The 8,341-nt window shown below is 38.5% G+C and overlaps 1 pseudogene; it reads left to right on the forward strand.

The window, feature by feature from the left end:
- Window positions 1–1,577: 1,577 nt before the first annotated feature.
- LOC137968004 (uncharacterized) overlaps window positions 1,578–8,341 on the forward strand; it is a 32,322-nt pseudogene continuing 25,558 nt past the window's right edge.

Consider the following 8,341-nt stretch of genomic DNA (forward strand, 5'->3'; position numbering starts at 1 on the left):
AATGAACGATCCGACATTACTAACATTCAGAGTTAGTTCGAGGAAAAGATCCCCTACAAGGTCACATCCGTCATAAATGTGTCGGTAAGCGTACACGCCTCATGCTTCTTGCCTTTCATAGTTAATAGAGATATTTAGCATCACGTTTACATGAAACGGCAAACGTCGGCTTGCCGTTTCACGTTTCATGTAAAATAGAAAGAAGGTTGCCGTGACGTAAGCCTCGCGTGGCCAACGGAAATTTGAGTATTTAGTTACTAAAAAGTGAAAACAAAAACTCGGAGTCTTTTTTAAAAGTTTGTAGAAAAAGACGCTATATAAGATGGAAATCTTTATCCGTCAAATTTGTTGAAATAGCTTCTTGTCTGAAAATAATTGTTGCATAAATTAAATCAAGAACGCAAAGATTCACCTAAATGCGAAGTAGATATAAGCTTAAAGAAATATTGTTGGCTTCTCAAATAAACTTCATTTTACACTAGAATGACCAAACAAATATTTTCTGACTTGCAGAACTATGCCTACCCATTAATCATTTGCAAGAAAGAACACTTGAAATAGAAAATGGATAAAAATTCTTGTCATCTTAATGAAAACAACTCGCATATCAAATGTCAACCCACATGCAAAATCTCAGAAAAATCTCACAAAAGCCTTTTAAAGCAAACAACACATTTACTAATAAAATAAAGGAAAAAAATTCCCATTTTATTGCAGCGTGCAAACAAGCCGCGATACTCCGTGTCAAAACTAAATATATTTCCCGAGGATTTTGTGCCAATGAAGTTTATTGTAGTTTTCTGAAAGTATATTCCCTTAAATTGTTAAAGTGATACAATATACAAATGATAAGTAAGAGATGTACTTTGAGAGAGGTTTCGACCTGTTTACATGCAATGCAATACAATTCAGTGTACTCTATGCTCAGTTCAGTTCAGTTTATTGAGCCGCAATACATTACCAAGTTTAGTATAAAAAAATAAATTATCACATGGCAAGGGAGCCCAGAAGAATTAAGGAGGCAGTGTGGCCCAGTGGTTAGGGCGCTCGCCTTGCCTTGCCGGAGATCCCGGGTTCAAGACCCGCTCTGACCACTCGTTGAATTTGTTCCTGGTAGTCCCTGGTTCAACTTCCCAGCTGCACTTGTAAATAGCCACCGGTTTGCCTCCGGCCAGTTGGGATTCTCAACAGTTGCTGTTGTTATGTTCTGTTTCTTCGTTGATTGTTTCATTGGCCCTGAAAAGTCCCTATGGGGAGCGGTCAATTAAGTATGTATTGTATTGTATAAGAAATCATGGGGCCAATTCAGTGCACTGCAATGCAAAATGCAATACAATACAATATCATAAGACGTGTCCGGTCCCGCGCTTGAAAACCCCCCTGGACTTTTTCCTTCATTTTTCGCATTGTTGGCGCATTGGTGAGAGCACTCGCCTGTCACAAATGTGGCCCGGGTTCGGTTCCCTTCAACGAGCCACGGGTAACTCCGGTGATCCCCTCTCCACAAAAGCCGATCTTTGATTTCAGTTGATTTGATTTCTATGTACAGTGGCTACAATCAGTGCCCCAGTGATAGAGGACTTGAAACCTCAGTAAATAAAGTCTTCATGAAAAGGAAGTGAGTTTACGAATAATGTGCACGTGTTATTTCCCTCCAAACATTCGTGAGTGAAGAGTTTTGATCTAAACGAAGTATCTGGTTTAATTGGAATTGACGATTAGGATTTTGAAAAGTCGAATCTGCGTTACAATATCTATCTATCTATCTATCTATCTATCTATCTATCTATCTATCTATCTATCTATCTATCTATCTATCTACCTATCTATCTATCTGTAACATTTCCCAAATTTCAACTTTGTTTCCTTCTTTGAGTTGAAAGTTGTATTTCGTCAGCAAAATTTCGGCATTCAATTGTGTTACACAAAGTGATCTTTTAGTCGCTTTTTTGGCTTCTTTCTTTTTAACTAACAATGTTTTTGGGCGCATTTTGTTTTTGAAAGGCGTTCCTTTTCTTGTTTCTGGAACGGCCCCTCTTGAAAAGCGAGAACAGATTGTTCCTCTTTTTTGTGTTCCTTTGGATGAAATCGGAACGTGCGTTCATACTACTTGGGAACAAAATGGTCCTTCATTGCTAAAAGGGGAACCAATTGTTCCGAGTTCCGAATCCCAAGCGGAACAAATTGGTCCTTAATGGATTATTTGGGAACTATTGTTCCTAAAAATATGTTCCTTTTGTTAACATAGGTACGTGCTTTTATAAAGATACGGGACAAAATGGTCCTTTATACGGTCTGGCACTTAGGTAAAAAAACTGATAGCCTAATCTATCTACATTAAGAAAGCTATTTAAAAAAAAAATACAATATATACATTTTGTAGGAAAAATATAGATATTCAACACCCTAGTATGGTCCTTTATTGTTAAAAAGGGAACCAATTGTTCCGAATTCCTAATCTCAAGCGGAACGAATTGGGATCTTAATGGGTGATCTGGGAACTACACCTTTTGCTTTTCATTTACGCAAAGGATACATTCATTTACGTCAACAGTCGAAACTACGTTCATTAGCACTTGCATGAACTTCAATAGCGCGAACGAACTTTCAATAACGCTATTTGCATATGAATCAATATTCAATAGCATCAACGGATGAACAATTGCATCTTTGGACAATCAAAGATAACAAATATATTTTCGATCTCGCGCAATGGTTAATCATTAACACTAATAGAAAATCAATTGCATGGTGTGACATCAATGGCGTATTAGAGACATAAAATAATCAATTTGCATAGAGACGCACAGTCAATTGCACCTCCATACAATCGTTTATTCGAAATGCGTAAATGCATAAATGAACAGTAAGAGGTGTATAGTTCCAAAAAAAATGTGTTCCTATCTACAACATGGGAACCAATTGTTTCGAGTTCCGAATTCCGAGCGGAATAGAACAGCATGGAACAGTCGTTTAGTACGCGGCCTTGGTGCAAGAGGTGCTAAGTTCGATTCCCGGATCTCGCATCCTTGTTTCGATTTCTTTCCTTTCCGTGTAGCTAAGTAGCTTTAAATGAATCCCAAGCCAAACAAATTGGACCTTAATGGGTGATTTGAGAACGATTGTTCCTAAAAATGTGTTCCTTTTGATAACATGGGCACGTGTTTTTTTTTTAATAAAAATACGGAACAAAATGGTCCTTTAGTGTTAAAGTGGAACCAATTGTTCCGAGTTCCGAATCACGAGCGGAACAGATTGGTCCTTTATCTGTGATTTAAAATCAAATTGTACCAATAACGCGTTAATCCTTTGTCATTATTTGAAGAGCATTTGCTCCTACTCGTGATTTGCCAAAAAGGCTTCATCGTTTCGTTTTGCGACAAGATGAACGTTTGTTCTACATTGCGTGTTTTCGCAGCGCTTAACTTGCATTGCTCATATTCTGTCCTTTTCTCAGCTGTTCCTAAGGAACAATTGCTCCCTTTTTAGCAGTTACCGTTGGATCGCGTTTGTAGCCATAATAATATGTATCTCATAATAATGCGTGCAATGAAGGAGTAACTGAAATGACTATAATCGAAAACATTTTGCGAATAGCGATTAATGCTATCAACCCATTAGCTGACGCCATCTTAGATTTCAATTGCAACCGAGGTGGCATAGAACCGGTATTTCCATCTCACGCTTGCATTTTCGTTTGTTACCCCCGGTTCACTCGCAACATTCTTTTAAGATAATGATTTCTTCCATTGTCCGTTACGGCCTTACGCCCTTAATGGCCTGGCTGCTTATGATTCTTCAGTTCTTCAGTTTTATTGCTCGGTAAAGCTAAAGTTACTATACACTAAGATAAGTTGAAGATGACGATGGTGTTGATTCCTTCATAGGAAAATGAATTTGGCTGGCTCGGCAATTAAACAAGGACCATATGTTGGTCGAATCGACTGTTGGTCTCTGTGGAAGCCAACGAATGCTGAGCCTCTGTGGCTGCTTTTATCAGGAGCAACAGATCCACCAAGGAACATCGAAATTTCTGAGAGGAGAACTCGGGATGCTGCTTCGGACAAGAACGGCGCTTTTCTAGGTGGAGTTACTCGTGATCTACTCAACATGGAGAACGCGGTAGGACAGTATTTGCACAACACAGTGAAAGATCTTCAACTTAAAAAGGCTCATGCATTAGATAAAATTCGTACTTTATTTGATGAGTGCAAAAAAAATAGCTCGAAACCCATGCTGTACTACACTGGACACGGAGAAGTGGGGACTGGCAACTGGTGTTTCCATGATGGGACAATCAGCATCCAAGAAATCCTTGACATGGCGCCAGGGGGAATGTTCTATCCGATGATTTTTAGTGATGCCTGTTATAGCGGTCACTGGGCAGATTTTTGTCTTCAAAAGGACATCACTGGTTTCCATTGTCTCGCAGCATGCCCATTTTATTCCAAAGCTGTTGATACAAAAGGTACGTGAGTTGTTAAATTAAAAGTGCCCTTTTTAGCAACGTGTAAACAGCGGTTGGGAACTTAAAGTAGCACTGCTTTGTCAGCATATGTAACCAACAGACTGAATTCCGCTGATTTTGCACTTAAATTGCCTCAGAGGATTTTTTTCCTTGCTATAAGGATTAAAAGTCACGCAATAAAAATACCCAAATTTTTATTGCGTGACGGGGCACGACGAAGATAAAAACAGTTCGCCTTAAATTGAACTTGACTCGACCAGAAGAGCGCCAAGAGTAAATCAAATTAACTATTGTAAAAATATCAGAGAATATCAGAGACTTTTTTGCCACGTAATACCACCATTCAATTGTCATTTGCCGATCATTTGTATTTAATAAACGGTCTGCCACCACGACTGAAAAATGACCTGTGTCAATTAGATCCCGAGACTGGTAGAACCTTTTCGCAACCTCCACTTATTTCATTCAAACGCGACAAAAATGTAGGCAACGTTTTAGTTAGAAGCGCGCTCAAACTAACGAGCAACTCGGCACTTTCAAATACGCGCGCTCACGATGCAAAACTTGTCCTTTCATTAACACTAGCAAAATATAGGGATCTAAGCGATCTGTTAAGATCACCGATCGTTTCACATGTCCCTCCGCAGATGTCATTTATTGTATAACCTGTACGTTATGCAATAAATTATTCTTTGGTTAGACAGGTAGACGACTAGGCGACCGATTCCGCGAACACCTTCGCGATGTTGAGAAGAATGACAAGGACGCATCTAAGCCAGTCGCTCGTCATTTTAATCTACCTAACCACTCCAAAAAATATATGGCTATCTGCAGCCTTTCCCTACATCTAGGTACGACGGAAAGCCGCAAGAATCTGGAACAAAAATTCATATTCCAAATCGGCAACCTTAATCCCCACGGTATGAACGAACGCTTTTAATTTAAGTAATGTATCCTATTTTTCACGTTTCCATGTTACCACCAATATATAGCGTAGCTCCTACTCTACTATAAAAACTACACACAACCCATAATTTCTCGATTCGCTCTGACGAAGGGCTAACCTCGAAACGTCAGTTTTTAGAATCTCTACTCCGTTGATAAAACCAAATTTTTGTATACAAATACTTACACTTCCCTCTGAATTGTACGCCGGATGGTTGCTGAGTGCTGTTCACTGGACAAATTACCATGCATCCATGCAGTAAGAGATTTATTCGGTCAATAGCTCTATCCACCCTTAAACCTTCGAGACCTGAAGCCCAGTTTGAAACTAATCTTTTGACATGGATTAGCGCAACTACGTGTGACGAGAAGAAAGTCAGGTGAGAAGACCATGCATTCTCAGATTCGTGGAAGGGAATTTCGTTTTGACAATCACTTTGTTTCTTCAAGTCGTTTCGAGTGCAGACTTGAGCATTTTATTGTATGAATTAATCGGTGATATTGTGATGATATTATTTATCCAGGAACGGAATTAAAACCTTAAAACAATTTACAGGACCTTTTCCCTGTACCCCCGAAAATTTTCGGGCCTATTTTGGAGTGACAATCCCTTCTGTACCTTGAAAAGTCTTAAAATGAAAGACTTTTAGGTGCTTAATTTTCGTTTTATTTTCTCAAAGGTATAAAATATGCCTATTATTCAGAATAAGCTGATCAATGTTTTAAAAATTGCTTTTCTATAGTTTTAAAACTTATCTGGAATCACTATATGATGTCACAATCTCTGAGAACGAGCTCATTCAAGATTGAATCTCTGAAAGACGGAACACAAGAAAACTTTTCTGCTTTTGCGCTTAACCATCTTCGCCGGAAAATAAGGTTTCAAGTTTTTGTTAGTGAGAGTTTGGCAAACATAGCCTCGAATCTTTTTCTTTTGAGTGTGTAAAATGGATTTGACAGACCAACACGACTCCTGCTGTATGTCCATGGTGTTCTAGTAACTTTCACAGCTTTGCTTTGACAGGCATATCTTAAACCGATTTTCCTTTTCTATAAGAGATCAAGGGAGATTCCTTGAATATCTCTTTGAGATTAGGATGGTTTTGAATTAAATAGTATGTTCTATTTAAAAGCCTTTCAAAGCTGGTTGAAATTGTGTGACAAAAGGTAGAATTTTTTTGTGCGCTTTCTCTTCCTGTGCTGAGTTTTCTTTCTGGTACATAGATTTAGCCAAGCCTAAAAGCGGAGCTCCCGGGTTAGTGTATTCTTACCGGCTGTAGGGTTATTGAAAATAAAAGGTTTTGGAATTGTCCGCGTCAGTTTTGTTTTTTCCGGTTACTGCTTAATTAAAGCCAGTGAATTCCACAGCAAATTTCACGCGAAAAACCCGTGTCGCATGAATCACGAAGCGATGAGTGCCATATCGGTTTTTCAAGTGAATTTTCTGTGGAATTCACCAGTTTGACAATGAACTTTTCTTGAATCGTATGAGTTGTAAAATGTACATCCTCAGCGAGCGAATGGAAAGGGAAAGAAAGCCATTGCAGGGTCAACTGTCAATAGCCAGCGAATAGGAATCACGCCAAAATTTGAAAAATTGGTCATTCACATTTTGGTGTATTTCATTGAAACACGCCATCTTGGCTTGGAACAAGAATTGGCAAAGTGCGGCAACCAAGAAACGACAAACTTCAAACAAAATCCGCTCCAACAAATTACCTTTACGTGTTTAAAAAAACTTTAAAAAGCTAGTGATATTTCTCCTTAATTTTACGAGAACTGAGAGCGGTCCATAAAACCGCTTTTCTAGTCTCAGTGGACGTGATCCACACGAATATTCCACAAGAGGAGGGAATCATCACAGTATGCAAAGCATACGAGAACTTTTACAATAAAAACAAGCCAATACCTACACATCTTTAAAGGGAAAGTACGGTCTAGAAAAAGTTTCTCTGAATCGAAAGTTCTTAGTTTACCTGTGTTGTCATACTTGACCACTCATTTGGACTAAATATGTTTAAATAGCCAACAATAACGCTCCAAAAATAGGCAAATTTAAATTGAAATCCGCCATCTTTGTTTTTGTGTGTGCAAACGAGGCTATGACGTAGTAATAATCAAGGATTTCTCCGGATGACTAAATGTACGTGATGAAAAGAAAAAAAATACAGGCAAGGAGAGCAATACTCTGTAGACTTGAATCTTAATCCAGAGACTAAATTGTATTGATATTGGCTCCACCTGTGAACAGATTTACCTTGCGGTCGTTAAACAGGGTTTGTGTGTGAGTTATATGCAAGAGTTTTACAAAGCGAAAGAGAGCTTGCAGGGCTATCCCGTGGTCATTGCTGTAAAATAAATGCCTGGAAATCAAGTTTAATCTGTCTACCGTGGCTTTCTACGAAATCCCTGTTACAAGTTCAAAACAAAAGATCGATTTATATATTTCCATCAAATGGTAAGAGTAAATCGTTTCAGTAGTTTCTATACTGCTAACAAAATTTAACCACATTTCAAGTTAAGTTTATTAGCGCATAACAGTAAACGTCGTCTATATATGTCTTGATTCAGTTTCTCGCTCAAATATAATGATATTTTGAACTATTTGACTGAGATTTCTGTATGAAGCGAATTTCACCAAGACCAATTGCAATATTCATATACCTGAAGATCCCGTTTGAAGTCCTCCTTGGTAAAATGACAGACCCGAACAGACAATATAGCAGTCAGGTTTTCACGTTTGAGGAATCTTTCCACGTTTTATTTTCGCCGTCCAACTTTTGTTTACATTTTAATTTTCTGGTATAAGCTTCGGTTTTTTCTTATATGCGCTCTCAACTCTAGACTTTTGTCCAGTTTCATCCCTGTCGAAAGCGTACACCCCAACAGCGGTAATTGTTGATGTGAAAAGCCTTGCCCCGTGTATTG

The sequence above is a fragment of the Montipora foliosa genome, chromosome 8 (genome assembly GCF_036669935.1).
Source record: "Montipora foliosa isolate CH-2021 chromosome 8, ASM3666993v2, whole genome shotgun sequence".
Taxonomy (NCBI): Eukaryota; Metazoa; Cnidaria; class Anthozoa; order Scleractinia; family Acroporidae; genus Montipora; species Montipora foliosa.